Below are 21,636 nucleotides of genomic sequence, written 5' to 3' on the forward strand. Positions count from 1 at the left end.
TAGGAGAGCAAGGGAGAAGAGATCTTAAGCTACCACAAAGGAGGAGAGAATAGCTATAGAGTTAGAGAGGAGGAGAGCATCTTGAGGCCTTGTATCAAGGTGTCGCTTGAGAGGGAGGTCATAGAAGGAAGATGAGGGCTCATCTCTATGTATAAGCTATGTATTCTCCATTTCTTTTGCCTTAGTGAACTATTTGATTGATTCCCTTCCGTGGACGTAGATCCAGTTGGATCGAACCACGTAAACGATCTGTGTTTGCTTGTGTTCTTTTTCGTCTCATTTCTATGCCATGAAGTACATATCTCACAACATTAAGCACTACTATAAATTTTCTCTACTTCTAATTTTAAATGAATGATAAATAAGGGAGAAAAAAAATTGTAGTGTTTTGTTTAATGTTAACATATTGCAACAGAGATTTGGAAGATGTCAAATAAATTCAGAAGAAGACAAATGTTAATGCTAATGATTTCTATCTCAGCAATAGGAACTAAAGATCCATAAATAATTTAGAATTTGAGATTGTTGTGTGTGGAGGCGTAATGTAACAATCTCCTAACCCATTCTTTTCATTTCATTAAAATGAAATTTGAATTGAGAAAGATCATTGCAGGAAGTTCTTCCCATTAAGTATGCATAATGCATTTGAAGAGGTGGACACTCTCAAATCAATTGTGCGACTTGGAAACACAGGAGAAGAGCACATCTTTTCTCAAAATTTGGTTGATCTAATTAAGCTCGCTTGTATTTTCCACAGGAGAATAGCACATCGTCTAGAACCATGGTTGATTGTGGACTACAATCAAGCACAGATAAAAGAGGCCCATTTGGGAATTCTTTTATTTCTCACTTGATTTGTCCATGTAACTAGATAAGAAATAACGCTCGCGCGCTCAGTAAAATAAGAAAAGTTAGAGTCTTTCTTCTCCATATTGTTCCTACAAGTCTTCTTCTCTATGTTCTATTTTTATTAAAGTCATCTCCTTTGACCCTCCAATCCATCTTTTGTCGCAAAGCTATTATTTCCTTTGTTTTAGCAGTAATAATAATGGTAAGGATAAAAAAACATGCGATATAAGCTTCTTTTCTGACGCCACCTCCAATCATGAAACAATATTCATGGAAACTAAAATATTGATGGAAGTTTTTAATCTGATAGTTATTGGGAATAAGTTGATTTGGAAAAATTATCTTCAGTGAGTCCAATCAATTATGGAGTTTAACAACAAGAGCTGAGAGCATTCCATCTCAAGAAAGAAAAAAAAAATCTAAAATTCAGGAGATGGAGATCTAATTAAAAGCATGTCTATGTGCTTAGTTGATTAACAACATGAAAAATAAACTTAGCCAAAATTTTCATACTTTATATATAGAATATTGCAAAAAACTTTATGATGACACAATATAATTAACTTGGGAGGTGAAAAATTTTATTGAGTTACTTAAAAAAGTAGGCCCGCTCCACTTCTTTCACTAATATTATAACGCTCTTAATGGGTATAAAAAACAACTATATGTTGTGAAAAACTAGATCTTTAGTGCTTGAACATGCAACCAAGTATACAAACTTAGTTGACAATGTTAGGATATCAAAATTACTTCATAAGATGAATCAAAAATATAAAACATTCTATCAATTTGGGAAGATTTCACTCAAGTTCTCAAGTTCATAGAGAAAAGACACAAGAGAAAAGACACAAAAAAAAAAAAATATATGAAGGAACACAAAGATACTCCATGGCAACCTGCTTCTTTTAGTGCCTTTGGCACCATCACAAAATTTTCTTACTCTTCTTGTTATTCTTCCTCTAATAAGTTCACATCACAACTTTCTTGTCATCATCGATACCTCAAACTCTCATCACAATTTTTTTCTATCAGCTCTTCAATGATATGGAGTTCATGAGTCATGCTTGAGCTTCCATGAAAATTAAGCTAAGCTTTAGCTCAACATTTGAGCTCGACATTAGCTCATGTTTTATCTCCATCTTGTCATTAGACTATCAAGCCATGAATGGGTTAATTGTGACTCAATCTCAACTTTCTCATCTAAACCCATAAAGGCAATCTTTGAGAGTCTAATTTGATTAATTCACTACAATGATAAAGAAGTACATATACGCTCAAGGGAAGGCTGATCACATTCTATTTGTCAGAGAGTTATCAAATAGATAAAATAATTATGCACGATACCTATAATGATAATATTGTCTTAATTGGTAATAATGAAAAGGAAATATTCGACTAAAATGGACCTGATCTACTAAGTTTGAGATTAAGGATCTAACTAACTTTAATTATTTAATTGATATGAAAAGTATAACAAGATATATATATACCTATTAATATCCCAATGGATCATATCAAAGATACTTGGTCCAAATGTGATTTTACATAAGCAAGCAAATAAATATACCAAAATATGGCTGGAGAAAACTAACTTTCTCATATTGGACCAAATATTTGCTTTTCTATCAAAAGTTGATATATAAATGCCACCCTCTAAATATTTGCTCCATTTTTGCAATCTTACCTCTGTTGTGCTGCCACATAGACTGAGGTAACATGATTCTATTTACTATTTTGCTCGTCTCCTTCCAGATCAGCTTCCGACGCTCAATCTTTCTCCTCCTTCTAATAACTTCGCAGCCTTCTTCACCTTATCAACTTAGTCAAAACTTAAGGTGAGCTCACTCCTCTTTGATTTCTACTTCTTTTTCTTCTAAAAATATTTTCATCAAATTTAAAATCAATTAGATTTATTGTTTTGCTTGAAAGTCTCTTTAGGTTAGAATAATGATAATTTCAAATCAATCCTCACACTTCTTATTGTTAATAATAATGAAAATCATAATAGTTAATTTATTTAATAATAAACTTGAATCTGTGATGAAGTTGCTTATCTCGGAATGAACTATAAATATTTACTTTGAACTACATAAGTTCAAGTCATTTACATTCATGATCATAAGCAGGTGATAAGCTTTTTTGTATATTTTGTTATGCATATATAATAAATTATTCCTTTTTATTGTTCTTAATGCATGTCTCAATTCATTGTTGTTTATAATTTAATAAGTAATAGTTATTTAGTGAGTTTGATTTGTCAAACTCATTCGTTAATATTATTTATACAACAGAATCTATTGAGCCACTTGTAGGACCGTTTCTACCGGAGCATACTTTTCAGTTCTAGATTTTTTGTTTTTTGGGAATTTTCAGTTTTGCATTAGAGATGATTTTTTTTTTTTTTTGAGAGATTTTCCGTAGTTGTTTCCTATTGTCATTTCATTTTTACTTTAGTTTTATCAATCGGACTATTATTTATGGAATAAAATTTACCTTTCAATGTTTATATTTATGTTATTACTTGCATGTTTTTTTTTGAAAATACAAAATATATTTAATTCATTTCATCACGCCCTACGTCGGCGAACTACGCCGCCTTCCGGATCCAATTTGCGATACTACGCTGTCTTAAACAATCACCAAGAAAAGTCCATTATTTAAGACAGCATCAATCCTTACTAATATTAAATGAAAATTATCTAGAACTGATCGCAAATCCACTTCAACCCTAACGGTCATTTGTTTGGAAACACTGATTAATTTAAAGAAGAGATAGTTGTAACAAAGAGTGTTGAAGTAGGGTCCAATTCCATGGCTAACGAGATGTACACAAGAATGAGTCTCAGAAGACCTCTTGAAAATAATCTGTGCAACAGAGCTGACGATGATAAAGTATGATAATGAAGCAAAAACTAACATTTGTTATAGGTCCTATGCATCATGAAATGACTAAACATATTGAGAATATTATATAATTTATAAATTAGAAAAAAAATGAAGAAGAAATTATAAAAATAATTTGCACTCTTATAAAGTATAATTCAATTTACATCCTCACAAAAATTATTTATCTAACATAGTTTGATAAACCCAATTCCAAGCTTAGATGATTTACAGATTGTACATATAAAATATGTCGCATGAATCTCAAGACAGATGAACGGCTCAGGAGAAAGAAACGGTCGATCGAACATAGTTGTTAACGACCGTTTGGAATAATTACAGGAAGTAAAGTGCCTTCACCTTAAACAATAGTGTTTATTTATGTTGTAGCATACTTAAACACCTTGCAGAATAATTACAGGAAGGAGACAAAAATCAAAACCCTCACCAATTGGAAACCATTCTTGTTGTAGCATACAATTTTTCCCTGCAAACTGTTCAAAATATAGGAGTAAAGTGCCTTCACCTTAAACAATAGTGTTTATTTATGTGTGAAAAAAGAATTAAGGACCTGAAGGAAATTAATTCAAGTATTTAGCACAAAAATTCAGCAATGCATGCTTACAACACGTCGGATCTTGATATGCCTGTGAATTCATACCACCAAGAAAAGAACTAGAAAGGATGATGAGCCTACAGAGCAGAGAAAAAATGAGGAGAAATTGGTTCTAACAATTCCATCCAAATTTCTCTTCCTCATAATCTGCAGTTGTTGCTCTTATTTATAGATGAGTAGGCCAGAGATATGTTGTATATCATAAACAATCAAGTTCTGCTCATTATTATAATTTTTTGTGCCATTGCTTGATAAATGTATTCGCCTAAATGCTTCTTCTTCTCTGGACGGGCCCTCAAACTGTTATTTTGGACGAATCGCCTTGTTGGATCGGTTGGCTGGCTCACATTATGGCTTGAACCCATTCCAAAGCTTTGGCCAGACATGTTCGCTATATTTTTTAGGATATTAGATCCTGATTTGTCCATGAATTCACACTTCTAAGAAAAGAACTATAAAGGAAGATGACCCTAGAGATATTCTCCCCCTCTATAAAATTATATGTATTTTGGTGTTTTAGATATTCAAAAAAATGTAGAGCTAGTTTGTATTTGTATATTTTAGGAGAAATTGTTTTGGACCTTAATCACATCATATTTTGATATAGAATGTAATTAGATAATCCCACCCTAGGCTTGCTTGATATGACAACCTATGCTAGGACTAATCCAAGTAAGCTAGAGTAACTCAATAGCAGTGCGATAGAAGTTAATCACTCTTACTGAAGTCTTTGATCAATGAATAAAATTATCTCATTTTAAATTTCAAATTTATTCCACTATTTCAATGGGTTTGATGGATCCAATTTTGATGTTTGGATCATTTATGATAGTTTTGGTACATGTGTTAAATTTAAAACCACTAGAAATTGATGATGATAGGCCATAAACTAGTTTCAAAATATTTGTATCTAGAATAATATATAACTACAAATAGCACATGAATCAAAATCCTATAGTCATTGAAATTTTGAGACAATATTGATATTAAATTTGGGGCCTCTGAAAAGTAATGACGATAAATTGTCAATTTCATATTAAAAATGTTCATATTTTCAAAAGCATTCCAGCACTAAAACTAGCTTGTAAACCAAAAGCTTATAGAGTTGACAAGAATTCAAGGAAGTTAATACAAAAATAGTTGAGAGGCATTTTGCATTGTTTTATCTAGTGAGTCATGTCATGATATAAGTTAGGGCCGCATTGCTCAAAACATGAAGAAGTTAATGGGCTACTTAGGCTGTGTTTGGAACAGTTAAATGATGCGACGTGGTGGGAAAACACTATTTTAGATGTTTGTTTCGTGCGGTGCACTTGCGTATTTGGAAAGTTTCTTTAAAATGAGTCCACGAGCTTGACCTCGCGACCCGCGTTATATCCTTAATCTATTGCCCATATCCTTAATCTATTACCTGGTTTCCCCTCCTCACATTCGTGTCTCTCCTCTGGCCTGGCGGTTTGTTCTATTTGCCTCGCTCCCCTTCCTCCCCTCACACATCTCTGCCCTAGCAGTTGCATCCTCCTCTCTCGTAGTGAGAGAATAGCCGAGAATCGTCAACATTTTTTCTTTTCTCTGTTGTCCTCCAATAAATTTTTACCTCTCTCTTTGCCTTATGTTATTTCCCCTTTGCGGTTTGTGATTGTTGTTTATGACTTTGCTTTATGGAAAAATGATTTTCATTAATGTTCCATTGCAATCTTGTTTTTTGTGAAATATGTCGTTTGTGGTTGCTGTTTGTGGCTTGGTTATTTGTTGTTTAAGGCTTTGCTTTGAGAAATTGAGAACTTTGGGAAGAAAAAACACCATATTACATATCAATTATATTGTGAAATTTGGAAGTATTTAAGTATTTGCGGTTTTTCTTCTTTGCTCATGGGGGTTATTGGTTCATTGTAGTTTTTGATTTGATGTTTTGTGATTTAGGGCTTTGTTCTGTGGAGAAATTGAATATAGGGAGGGGAAAATACTAGATTGCATATCTTTTTTATGTAAAATTTGGAACTTTTTTTGGTCCATTTGGTTTTGGCTCTTTGCTCTTTGTGGTTTCTGGTCCATATATGAATTTTATTTCTTTTTGTAGGCATTCCGGTTTTTGGTTCATCTTGGGTAGTGATCGTAAGTCTAGACGAGGGATGGTGGAATGTAGGGACCTATGAAATTCAAGAAAATAAGTTCATTTATTTTTTTGTGTGACATATGAAGATTTTATGAAGGTGTATTTGCTATTGGTGGTTTGCAATCACTATGTTGGATGAGTTTGTATTGTTGTTTTGTGGACACTGATGATAAATTTCTGGTGGTGGTTATGTGTGATTGTGATAGTTATGATTATGTATTAGTTGCTATCAGTGTGTTATTTGTGATGGTGTTGCTTGTAATGATGTACTGTGTAAATGTGTGTTGATGCTGATGATAATTTTATGATAGTTGTGGTAGTGGTATTTGTGCGGTGAAAGTGATGGTAGTGGTGACATTGGTTTGTTGGTGGTGGTGGAGTGGTGGTGGTGATATGTGGTAATGTTGGTTTTGTTGGCGGTGTTTTGGTGGTATGTGTGGGAGTAGTGGTGGTATTGGGGTGTCATAGCGGTGTGTGTGCTGATGGTATGTGTGAGGGTAGTGGTGGTGTGCTGTTGTGGTGTGGTGGTGGTGGTGGTGGTATTAATTATGTGGAAGTTTTGTTGGTGGTGTGGTAGTGATGTGTCTGTTTTTTTCTATTACATTTCAAGAAGTTGGTTTTTAAATCATACTTTTTTTTCACGGATAAAATTTTATTGTCTGCCACAAATTTATGTTGTTTAATTCTTTTCATGCTAGTAAACTTGATGAGAAAGACAAAAGAAATTGTTTCATTTACCATGTGTGATCAAGATGTTAAGCTAATATTTTGTGAACTTTGTCTTAAGAAGGTTGAATTGAAAAATAGGCCAACCACCGATTTTAACAAAGAAGGATGGAAGAACATTATAAAAAATTCAAGGAAATCATAGAAAGAGAATATGATATAATGTAATTGAAAAATAAGTGGAATCAGTTGAAAAAGGATCAAAGAATATGAAAAGAGTTAAAACAAGGATCCACGGGCTTGGATTGGGATCTGATGAAACGAACCATTAATTCTTTAGAAGATTGGTGGGCCAAGCGATTGGAGGAGAGAATTTATGAAATGTTCAACCCTTTAATTATTTTAATGTCAATTTCAATTCATCAATTATGAATTAATGTGTGGATCGTTTTAACTGCTAAAAGTTCAAGTGCAATGGTATTGACCCTTAATTTGAAGAAAAGTTGGATTGTATGTTTGGAGGAGTTGTGCCCATGGGTGATCATGCATGGGCACCTAGAGAGAGAGGGCCTGTTGATACTGAGCAAACTGCTGACTCCAATGAAGGGTCCAATCCCAAACAAAATGAAGTTTGATCTACTAGTCGTTCAAACCATCCAAAGGTTGAGAAAAAAATGTTGTCTTCATTAGAACATAGATTTCATAGTTAGTAGCTTCATGCACCAATGAGCCTAGTACATCACGTGCAGCTTCTGTTCAACAAGTTATGAGAATTATGGGGGAAACTCTAGAAATTAATGAGAAATGTTGTTTACTTATTTTTTATGAAGTTGCTAAAGACCAGACTAGGATAGTGTTATTTATGTTGATAACACCTGACTGTAGAGTTAACAATTTACGCTATTTCCATGACAATTAGAATGCTTGAATTTTTATTTTATTTGTTGGACATCATTATGTTTGACTATTATGAGGACATTAGCTATGCTACTTGGTGGACATTTTTTACACTATATTCATTATGTTTGTTTGTTTTTTTTTCATTCTTAGAAATATTTCATTGCTTTTGGAATATTCATTGTCATTATTTTTGTTTAATACAACAATTTTTATATCAATGTTATTTATATGTGTCAATTGCATAAAAAATGAATGACATGGATAGAGAAAAGCATAAAAGAAAATTGTAGATGTAATGCTTAATGTATGAATATTACAAATTATACATTGTCCGCTCTCATTGCATGACATTCATGTACATAAGTGACAAGTGGGTTGGGGAGTTGTTCGCGGGTTACCCAATAAGACCAAAAACCCAACATTTCAAAAAAATTCCATAGAGATTTCAAGTGATTAAAGTTATATGTCATATTTCAAGGAAGATTTTTTTTGTCATATGTATCAAAATTCACTTAAGATTGTTAACCCTAACATTTAACAAAAATGAGCTAGGACCGTATTAGAACAATTGATGTAACACATATAGATGCACATGTGCCCACCAAAAAAAAATATTGCATATATTAGACATTATGGGTCACTAACACAAAACATTATGGTTGTATGTGAATTTAATATGTGCTTCACTTTTACGGTGGTTGGATGGGAAGTAAGTGCTCATAATATTCGTATATTCAAATATGTCACACAAACTCACAAATACAATTTTTTTAAGACACCTCTAACTTTGCTTGCATATGAATAAGTTAAATATTTATCACATCACAATACTAATGATTAAACTTACAACAAGGAAATAATATTTGGTTCATGTTGGATATCCATTACCTCAAGCCATTCTCTAAAACAAAATATAATAATCTTGATTTTGAAAGAGTTAACAACATAGCTCGGAGTATAAAGGAGATGTTTAACAACATACACTCATCTTTACATGGTGTTATTGAAAGAACATTTAGGGTTTAGAAAAAAAGGATTATTTTACGTGATATGTCACCTATCCTTTCAACAAACAAGTGAAGATTGTGGTTGCTACAATGACTTTCCATAACTATATTCGTTGGCATCCTTCGTGCAGTCATATTGATTTCAATAGTGTAGATGAGGACCAATCACCTGTCCTCGCCGAGGCATATGGATATCGCCTAGGTCAAAGTTGAATCGGATTTACATGACTCTTGTACACAAGATAGGGAAGGTTCTGGTTTAGATGATTGAGTTGTGAGAGCAAATTATAAGTGAAATGGTTAATGGGTGAAAGAATTTTGTGAGTTGCATATTCTTTATCGCTGTAATGTGTTTCCAAAGCAACTACTGCTTATAGTAATGTCGCTATATACGATAATATTTTTTGTGGAATTTGATTTGGTGCAAATAACCTTTTTGTCGTCTCCCACATGGATGGCTTATAGGCAACCATAGGTTTAATATATAGTGATTTTTTCTTGCATGCTGTTCTTTTTTTGAGGTCTATGATGACAAAAATGATCTTAGGGCTTCTTCTGGAAAACCTTTGTGGTGATATGCTTTTGTGACTCATATAAGCTTGATATTATGTAGTTTAAAGACAACCATGAACCCATTACTTTCAGTCAAATGACTCTTAGGGTTTTTTGAATGGCCTTTGTAGTGATATGCTTCTGTGACATATACGAGCTCGGTATTACATGGTTTAAAGACAACTAAGAATCTTTTTTTATGTTTTATTGTCTTCCTGTAGTGACACATTATTCTTTGGTTTATACATTATGCTATGAAGCCCCACAACTTTATAAATCTTTGTTTGTTTATTTCTATCATTTTTTTACTAATATTGCATTTCAAGGTCCATGTTTTGTGGTTTTAAATTTTAAGAAAAGATAAGCTCGAGGTCTATGATTGCATATATAATCTTAGTGGTTTTTGTGGATGGCCTTTTTGGTGTTATGTTTTTTGTGACATGTATGAGTTTGACATTTATGGTGTAAAGGCAACTAAGAACTATTTTTTAAGGTCAACTAACTTCTTGTAGTGACAGATTATTTGTTGGTTTATACTTTGTGCTTTGAGACCTCACAACTTTATATAATTTTATTTGTGTATCTTTATTATTCTTTTTTTACTAATCTTGCATTTAGGGGTCTATACTTTATGGTTTTAAACATTCAGAAAAGATGAGCTCAAGGTCTTCCAATGCCTCTAGAGAGTTACACTATCTTTGCTTAGGTCACGACAATAATATAACTATGGGAGGTAATTTTATAGGTGTCCAAGAAGTAGACCAGAGAACTGTGACATTTTTAAGTGGGTGGATCAGTTCAATGATTCCACCTCCGGTAGTCATAAGGCATAGATAATTTTATTGAAGTGGAGATTATCTTCTGAAATTTAATCATCTGTATTTCAAGTTCAACATTATGATAGTATTAATTGTTATTTTAATAATTTTATTTTTTATTTTGAATGTTCTCTTACTCACTGTTTAGTGATATGTCGATTTTATTATATAATATTCAAACTAGATATATGTTTCCATTTATGAAATGTACAACCATGACTAATTCTGTTTTAAACATCACAATCATATAAGGGTAGAAATATCTTTTTATCATAAAAAGCTGCAGCATAGCTGCTTGCTTCCTCGCAGCACCTTCCTGGCACAGCTGATATGCAGCGGCTTGCCAACTTTTTAATAAGCTGCATCTGCCCTAAACAGACCCTTGTTCAGGTAGATACGTGGTGCTGATGGAAGCTTTACTTTTTCATTCATACCATCCAAATATTTTATTTCACGTAAGAAAATATCACCATTTGAACATTTCAAAAGTGAAATACACCTTTTTATGCATACTTAATATAGATATATAATATAGAGTTTAGGTGGTCAGAAATCTAAATACATAGGAATTGTCTGTTTGTAAATGTTCCTATATAATTTTCCCCTTTTGCACGTTATAAAATAGGGATAATTATCAGCTTCCAGACGAAAAGAATAAAAAAAATGAAAAACAGAACTAGTTTTGCAAAGCGTTTTAGTGAAGAAACATTCTCAGGTTGTCATAAGGCTTAAGAAACATGGACTGATCTGACAAGTTAGTTCTATCTTATCGCTGAAATATTGCATTATTTTTCTAATAGATTTAGTTATTTATGTATTATTGCCGTTACCAGTTTAACTGATACATTGAACCAAATTCTAGTTTTTTCTAAATTTCAATCGATCATTAATATATAACTCTTTTTGGGATACGGAGTCTGGACGTAGCACTACAACCTAACTCATCATAAAATCTTGTCATGTGTATCTGCATGACAACCTAAAAATGACGAAAAGCTTTTATTGTGGTGTTATTGCAAAATAATTCCAATAACACCACAATAATACAACAGTACCACCGGTGAACAACGTCAATAACACCGCCCGGAGGACTACGCAAATAACACTGCGGTTCCGATTCAATAACCTCACAAAACAACTCCATTAACTCCATAATAACACTGCAATAACATCAATGATCAACGCCAATAACACTACCCGGAGGACCACGCAAATAACACTGCAGTTCCACTTCAATAACCCCACAAAGAAACTCTAATAACATCACAATGACACCGGCGAACAACACCAATAACACCGCCCGGAGGACCACGCAAATAACACCATGATGTTATTAAGGTGTTTTTGGCATCTTTTCGTCATTTTTTAGGTACGTCCAATCTGATACACGTAATAAGATTTTACTGGAGCCCGAATGCAAAGCTACATCCAAACTACATATGTTAAACTTTTTCCTTTATGAGGCATTACTTCTTATGCATTTACATATCTACCGCCTAAATTTTGATTTTTATCTCTATACTACGTAAATCTTTTATATCACAACAGAAGCACTGTTATCTTAACTTTAAATAAATAAACTATACAATTTCATGCATACCTAAAGTGACATATAAAATAAAACTTGAAGTTAATTAAGCTTCAGACATATAAATATATAAGAATTTAATGGCATGCATGCAAAAGTAATTTCATTTATGTTTATCAAGCAGCAATAGATTCTCTGATAGCTGCTTGCTGAATTTAAATAAATAGTAAGCCTTAAAATATTTATAAAAGACAAAACTTGCTTATAAATCAAAGCATTACGTAAATCTTATAGAGAAAGATCACAATATCTAGTTGAATATCAGAATTTGTTGAAAAAGGTGAAAAGAATGGAGTTTTGCAGGCTGCAGGTTGCACTTTATCATCATATTGGCTATATCAGCACTTAAAAATTAATTTTTGCTGATTAATAGTCAAAATTTTAGGTGGGATTGGATAAAGACAGGATTTTTAATTAAATCCTTAAAGAATATTTCTTAGAACATATTTTTTGTATTGTTTAAGGGACAAAGTATGATATTTTATGCAATTTTTTATGTAATGTAATGGTAAAAAAGTTTCATGTTATATCTGTAGATATTATTTAAGTAATTCAGTAAAATTCAGGTGGTTATACAGGTAAGAGAGTTAATATTTGAACTTAAAAAATTCACGGCGGTAGACTAATGAATTTTCGTCTTAGTGTTGCAAGAGAATTCAACACACATTTAGATAAAAGAAACAATCATTAGAGAGACAGGAAGTGTTTAGGTGGGAAACCCGGAAAGTGAAAAAACCATGAGGTCTAGCACCGTTGAAGAGAGCCACTATAAGTTGATGATTATGGAAATCTTTTGTCCCACAGGCGGACATGGTTACTAAGTCTTTTGAATTACAGCATTAATGTGTAGATGAATTTTTTGCTCAAGGAACGGGTGGTGACGATAGTAATCGGATGCAGTCGGCAAGTGGTGGTTGATGGCAGTTGGCGGTGGTCGATTATAGCAGGAGTGATGCTGACTTCAGCTCATTCTCAAAACCTCAAGATCTCCTCTTTCTTATGAGAGGGGTGAGATTGTATTTATAGAGTTCTTACTGCAATTACTGATCGAACAACCCGCAGATATTCCCTTGATCAAACGACATTTAATGGCCATTTGAGTGCCTTAATGATGTCGGAAGTGAGTGATTTTGAGCTTGTTGGATTTGTCTCGTCGAGACACTCGATTCGACCATAAGCTCACCAGGTTCGACTTCCATTTGACCTTTCAAATATGTCCAAAAACCCTCTAATGGTTTATCGTCTTGATCGGGGCTTGATTTAGTTCGGGTTCAGACAAATTTCTGTACAATTGGATCCGTCTCTTGAGCCGGTCAATTTAACTATAAGTTTGTTGAAACCGAAGTTATGAACGACTCTTAATAAAAGCTTAAACATTTCTTGCACAAAAGATTGTCTCAAGATCTGTGTTATGCCTTGAGATTTGTACCGAATTATGAAGATTTGTTTGAGGCGCATGAGCACCAAATATAATAAATGGAGTAAAGTGCCAAAATAGTCTCCTATTATTTAAATTGGGCCATTTAGAATTGTCAAAACAGTCCCCACTCTCTTACTTAATTTTAAAATGGTTCTAGACTAGTTTGGCACATCTATAAACTCTACTTCTCTAACTTCTTATGTTTATTATTTTTATTTTATCATTATCAATATCAACTTTCATATTTTATTCACGTATGAGCTTATATTAAATTCAAATTTAACTACATAAGGCTTTGTTTTGAAGTCCGAAGTTTATCTTAATAACAAATAGATGTGGCTATCATTAAGCAGCTGATTATACTTAATCCTTCAATGATTACCGACATAATTGTGAGTTTTAATAATCATTTGAAGGCAGTACCAAGAAGATAAGGTAAAATATTTGAATATTAAAACTGTTTCACCTTTCCTACAGCTTTTGGCCTTCTAAAAATTCAACTAAAATTTAAACTGGTTTAGGAGTGTCTTTTGGATTAACTACTAAATCTATAATTTCAGGGTGGAATATGTTAGAAAACTTCTTTTGGGAAATTTATAATCACAAACCAAAGAGTTAATTCCATGAAACACAACATGTTTGATGTCAAATGATCAAGAGAAGCAAAACTAAAGTGTGAAAGTATTCATTGATTCATGATTTCTTATTGTTATGGGTTGTTGTCTTCCAAATCGTTGTGTGTGCCTAAATCTTTTCGGCTGATGGGATTCCATATAAGATGAAATATCTCTTTCCTTTTTTTTTCCCTTACAAAGTGAAGAGACACTTACTCATCTGAAATGGGGCCTATGACCCTTTAAGATAACAACTCATGGGTAGTTTTTTTCCATGACATTTGCACTTCCAATTTTGCCCATCATAAAATTTGAAAATACAAATAGGTTTACACATAATTTTGACCATATATTAAAATTTTAATACCCATAAGTCTATACTTTATTAGATCATATTAATTAGGTTTCACTTTAAAATAACATAAATAATACATTTATTTACATATGTTGGTCCACATGAATTAATTTTTTATTTATTTTTCAAACAATCTCTCACTTGGGCCATATATGCTACCTTATAAATGTGTTTACTTTAGTGTGCTCAAACTTTGTTATCATGTATAAGGGTATTATTTAACAATCTTGTCCATTAATTATATAAATATAGGACCAAAACAACCGTCATCACAAATATGATGTGACTAGATCCATCAATAATCACATATATCAATACAACCAAATGACATAGATCATACATGAATGTGTAGCATGAAATTTACATGCAATGTGATCTATACATGCCTAGTTCCAACTAGTCCAAAATGAAACTTTAATGAGATCAAAATCAGAGTGAAAACTAAATTGAATTCTTCATTTTTCCAGAAATCACTTATTGTATATATATTTAAAAGAAAATAACATCCAATTAAAAACTCCCACTAAAACTAAATATTATCAAGTAATTGAACACCCATATGAGCAGTATGCTCGTGAAATACTTTGGATGGAATTCCTTTAATGATTGAATCCACAATCATAGAGTTTGTGCCAATGTGTTCAATAGACATTTGACCACTTTGAACTCTTTATTTAACAACAAGATACTAATCTCTATATGCTTTGATTTTGAAGAACTCTTATTTTTATTGGAATACATAAGTGCAGATTTATTATCGCAAAAAAAAAGTGGGTTTTCTATGTTTTTCACAATTCACAACCCAATAACAAAGTTTCACACTCATATTCCAAGATTAGATAATTCATAACATGCTACAAACTCTACTAACATAGTGGAAGAAGTTATTAGTGACTCTTTGACACTCCTTCCAGAAGTAGATCCTTCAGCAAGCAAATAAATATAGCCCAAATTGGATCGACGACTGTTTTGATGTTCACAAAAATCTGAATCTGAGTAACCAAAGATCTCAAATTGGTTTGACCTTTTATACGTGAGCATGTAATCTTTTATTCTTTATAAATATCACATAACCCGTTTTTCTGCTTTTCAATGATGCATTCTAGGGTTGCTCAAATATCGACCAAAATCCTAACAATGCATGCTATATCCAGACATGTGAAAACTTGAGCATATATTAGACTCCAAACTGCAAATGCATAGAGAATATTTTCAATTTCCTTAGCCTCAAAGTCATTTTTAGGACATTGGCTTAAAGTGAATTTATCTCCTTTGGTTACAAGGGTGTATCCTAGCTTACAATTTTGCATGTCAAATCTTTTAAACATCTTTTCAATATAGCTCTTTTATGATAAGTCACAAATACACTAAGAAAGATCTCGATATATTTTAATTTTGAACACAAAAGCGGCATCACGATGATCTTTCTTTTTAAAATACTTCGACAAAAATCTCTTGGCATTGTGAAATATGTCTATATCATTGGTTGCAAGTTGTATATCATTGATATATAATACTAAGAAAATAAATTCTCCCACTGAAGTTATGGTATACACAAGTATTTACAGTATTCTTCTCAAAACCGAATGAGATTTTTACGTGATGAATTTTATGATTCCATTAAGGGAAAGCTTGCTTAAGAACATAGTTGGATATATTAATTTGCAAAATTGTCTTCTTTGCATCTCCTGATGCAAATTTTTCTGGTTGCATCATATAAATTGTGTCAATAATGTCACCATTTAAAAATGTTGTCTCAACATCAATTTGATGTAGCTTAAGAGCAACAAGACAAGGCTTATATAGTTCTACATCACCCTTTGAATCCCTCTTGGCTTTAAATAGCCATTTACAACCAATGGATTTCGCACCTTTAGGTAATGGAACAAGATCCCAAACCTTATTATCTTGCATGAACTTTATTTCTTCATTCATGGCCACTTATGAGAGTTTACAATTTGCATGTCTTAATGGATATTGACGAAATCATTTTCATCAATCCAATGTTATCCTTTTCCATCAATCCAATGCTATCTTCATGCTCTTAGAGAAATACTATATAATCATCTGAAATGACACTTCTTTTCTCTCTTGTAGATCTTCTTAATGAATCATGTTCTTATAGTAGTTGTTCTTGAGAGTTTTACCTCAATGGGGTTTAACGACTTTATCTTGTTTATCTTTATTTGCAACTTAATAAATAACAGGAATATAAACCTAAACAACATCATAATCAATTGTAGGAATAGTGACTAATTCCATTAGATCAAGGTCCTCTATTAAGACAAAAGCTTTTACATTATGTCCTCCTCCAAACTAAACATCCTCTAAGAATATTGCATTTTCCATCTAAATAATTGTTTTAGTAGCAGGATCATAAATTTTATACCCCTTTGATCGTTTAGAGTAACCAATGAAATAACAACTTACTGTTTTAAAGTCTAATTTCTTTTCATTTGGTCTGAAATGCCTTGCCTTAGCAGACAACCTCAAGCATGAAAATGCTTAAGACTAAGTTAATTTTCCAATTCAAAATTCATATGGAGTTTTTTTTGTTACCTTAGTTGATGCTCTATTAAGAATATAAGATATTGTTTTTAGTGCTTCACTCCAGAGGGACTCGGGTAAGGTAGAATGACATATCATACTCCTCTCCATATCCTTAACTGGTTGGTTTCGTCTCTCAGCAACATCCTTCATGCTAGTGAACCCGGTATGGTATATTGAGGGACTATCCTGCATTCCTCTACGTATTTGGCAAATAGCCTGGGATGTTGTTCACCTGAATTTTCATATCTGTAATGGTATTCACCATCATAGTTAGATCTGATATTAGTAATTTTTTTGTTGAGTTAATGCTCAGCATTAGCTATATATGATTTGAACACATCCAATGATTGTGAACTCTCATGTATGAGATACAGGTAGCCATATCGAGATAAATTGTCAATGAATGCTATGAATAGTATTGAGCATTCCATAAAACCATAGGAAATGGACCACAAATATCTGTATGTATCAATTTTAAGACTTTTAAAGCTCTATTGGCATCTTGTCCTATCAAGCTATTTAATCAAAATAAGAAGGTTAGCATATTTTTCAGTCGAAAAATTTTACTAGTTGATTTGAATAAAAAAACACAAATAAAGGTGCTTGATTTAGTGTTTTGACAAGCACCATGTGTAGGGGTGTACACGAGTTGAGTCGTTGAACTATCCTCGTCTTGAGCTTAATTAATTTTATCGAGTTCGAGTTCGAGCTCGAGCTTAAGTCTACAATTTCGAGACGGCTCATCAGTCAGCTTATTTATTATAAAATAGAGAAAATAATATTGACTAAAGATAGTTTTATAATAAATAGCAAATAGAATGAATAACAACGAGAAAAATAATAAGAAATCATTTGGTATAAAATATAAAATATTATTTTTTAAACATTTTAATACTTTAAAGATAGAGACTTCAAATTTAATATTTTTTGAGTATATTTTATATTTGTATTTTTTTTTTTTTACATGAGCAGACTTACGAGCTAACGCGTCCAGTCGGGATTAGCTTGAGCTTAGCTTGTTAGCTAATTGAGCTCCGTTCAAGAGCCATTTATCGAGCGGAGCTCGAGCAGGCTTGACTCACTTACACCCCTAACCTTGCGCGAACTTTATAAATTTAATGTTTGCTTTAACATAACCTTGTTATTATGCCAAGAAGTTTAGTCTCTGGCAGCTTGCGTATATCACTTTGCAAATATACATGCATGTTATGAATAAATGAATGGAGACAGAATATTCCGATTGAGCTATATTTTATTAAAAAAATAAGCATTTACATTCATACCACACAGTTTTCATTTATTATATATCAAACGACTAAACTTTGCTTTTTTACATTTGTAACACTTAAATCCTTCATATCACATCACATCAAAGCACCATTATATTTAATAACTTACAAAATGTAGAAATATACATTATCAAACATATATAAAAAAGTTGTGTAAATGTAAAAAATTAAAGTTTATATGTTAGGTATATAAATACATTAAAATTTTGTGACATGCACTTAAATCTTTCAAGAAAAAGAGATATTTACATACAAAGGACTACAAACATCAATTATTACATATTTCACACATAAGTTTTAAATATTACACCATCTAATTCCCTGTTAACAGAGTTGGCATATGTAGCCATCACTGCATCACTAGGCACGCCGCCTGAGAGTCTCATTGTCACCGCCATTGTTGTGCCAGTCGGTGTAGTAGCAACACTTTTTTGAGATAAGAGTTGAATCCTCCATTTTAGAAAGAAAAAAAAAAATATTACATCGTTGGTACAGTCACATTAGTGTATACTATGTGTACACGGTCATCCGCACATATGGATGGTCATATGTTAAATTTTTTTCCCATTTTAGACGGCCTAAACTACATCACTGAAGAACAAGGCTCCATCTCTTCTGATGCTATTGGCTTCCTCATCTCAACTCACTTTTTTCACACTCTCTGTAATCTCCTTGCTTTCCAAGAAGCCATCTACTATGTGCACACGATCATCAGCACATTCAGACAACTGTATGTAATATTCGTTCCCCCTTTAAGCGGCCTGAGCTACATTTGCTTCTTGGTCTTAGGTCAGCTTTTTTTGCTCTCTCTGTAAACTCCTTGCTTTCCAAGAAGCTAAAAGTGAGGGGCAACATACTCCCAAGATACGACAGGCGTTCGCCTACAACGATAATGGTGCTAAGAATTGTAAAAGGACAGTATTATCGTCATCCATATTTGAATATTTTGGATGTTATGAGGGTAATATTTAAAGTTTAAGCGTGAAATATATAATATTTGATGTTTGGATTTCTATGTATGTAAATTCTAAATAAGTAATGATAATGTACCATGAATTTAGTTGGTGATAAGTCACTAGAGTATCTAGCATGCATGAGTAGGGAATAAATCCAAGCATAAAAATTGGTTATACTAATATCACAATGTAGGACCATAGTTCAATTAGTATCTCCATATAAGCTATCGGTTATAAATAATATAATATTTACTTGGCTTATACACATTTTTTGGGCAAGCAAAACACTATGCGAGCATTATTCTTTTGGGATAATTATACAGACCACCCGAAACATTGATAATTACAGATTAATCATTTAGGTGATTTTTTGGAACTACAATGAAAAATATAGGTTGGGCTTTTACCATGAACTTTGATATTTGACTGAGAATTTGAAAAATAGATGAAAGAGGATGGTTGATTAGTAAATAGCAAGTTTGGGGTTGTTTGTGCATATGTAATTGACCCTACCCTTTTATTTTTAAAAAAAAAAAAAAAAAAAAAAAAAAAAAAACCTTCAAATCAGAATATCCCTATTTTGATTAAATGTAAAATAACATTCAATTAACAAAAAAATATTTTACATTTAATTAATGTAGCACCCATAAAATGTATAGTTTTGTTATTTTGATACTTTTGATGATAGCATTGTATGTGGGCTTTGGATTTGGGCTCTTGGAATTAGATGTGGTGGGCTTAGGCTTTTAAAATTAAGGGTGAATTTGGGCTAAATTTTAGGTCAATCAAATGTTTAATTTGGTATAGGGATATGTGATTAAGAATTTGGAAAGGATTTCGAATGATTTTGAATTGAATTGGAATGTTAATTTGGTGAATTTTGGACATAGGGTCAAAGTTGGGGCTTTTTGATTTGGGTTAGAATTGGGCTTACAATTGGGTCAAATTGGGCTTGAATTTTGTTTAGATTAGGATTAGAGATATTAGGATTAGATTTTGTTTAGATTAGGATTAGAGATATTGAATTTTGATTTGGAATTGAAATTGGGCAAGATTGGGATCAATTGACTTGACATTGGGGCTAATTTGAGGAAATTGGACCTATAAGGGCAATTTGGGATTTTTGGTCAAAAATGTGTCAAATTAGGTCAATGTGGTGGTTCAAAGTTGAAATTGGGAATATTTGGGACGATTTTGGATTTTTTGGGAATTTTTGAAAATTTTGGGTCATGAGGGGCATTTTGGTAATTTTGGTCAATTTGGGGGTATTTTGGAGACTTTAGAATTTTGATGAATTTTGGTCAACTTAGGTAGTGGGGAATGATTTAAGATGACTTTTGGGCATATTTGGGTATTTTGGACAATTGTAGGAATTTTGACAAAAATTTGGGTTGTAGGGGTATTTTAGTAATTTGGTGATTTTGGGCTAAGATGGGCAAGTAAGCCATGAAGCCATGTAAAACCAATTGGAGTCATATGAGGAATCATTTTGGATGCTCAATATGCTGGTCCTAACCCTCTTAGCCAGGGGCTAGGGGTTTGGGTCCATCCATATGAGTTTTCCAAAATGAGTCAAGAGACTAAATCAAGGGCAAGTGGTCTTAAGGTTTGGGGTGTGTGAGAAAGTGTAGTATGTGAAAGCTAGCCTAACCAAGACCAGACCACCCAAGTTAGTCCTAAGGCTTGACCATCCTATGGGGACTCTACTTGAGCTCCCTCATAGAGGTTAGAACCAATATGTAGAACTTCAAGCTAAGCAAAGAAGACTGTAGAATTTCTAATTGTGAGGGTTCCTTTTCTTGTCCTCTAGGAAGTCAACAGGAAAGTCTTATGGCTAGACCCTAGGCTACTAAGGAGGAAACTAGACCTCAACCAAAAGTGAGGTCAACAAACACACTGATTTAAATTAGTAGATTTAAAATATCGCTCAACAAGCAACTGAATGCGGTTGGCATCAAATTTTGCAGAAAAATATGACAATCATGGTTTTTCATTTCAAATAACTATCATGTACACACATCAATACAACGACTCAAATTTGAGGAATATTTTCACGTGATTTTTATTGTCTGAAGCCACTTAAAATTGATCTACGTTATGCCAAAGTAAGAGAATATTTTGCGTTATGCTTCAAAAGCTTACCAGTAACAGTGTCCTAAATCTCCAACTCCCGCCTTCTATAAATCTCCTTCAAATCTGGTATGAAATTCATGTTATCTTTTGTTTCTTTCTTAACATTCATCACAGTGTTGAATATATTATTTTCGTTCATTTCTCTTTTAAAGGAGTGTCAGTTTGTCCATCATTGAACTTTCAACTGTGGAGGCCAAATTTATTGATATCACTGAGGCTACCAAGAAGATGATTTGACTACAGAGTTTCATGACATAATTGGGCAAGGGAAACTCTAAGAATGCTAGACAAAACACATCTAGCTGAGTTATTATTTTATTGACA

Source organism: Phalaenopsis equestris, unplaced genomic scaffold, assembly GCF_001263595.1.
Source record: "Phalaenopsis equestris unplaced genomic scaffold, ASM126359v1 Scaffold000450, whole genome shotgun sequence".
Classification (NCBI taxonomy): Eukaryota; Viridiplantae; Streptophyta; class Magnoliopsida; order Asparagales; family Orchidaceae; genus Phalaenopsis; species Phalaenopsis equestris.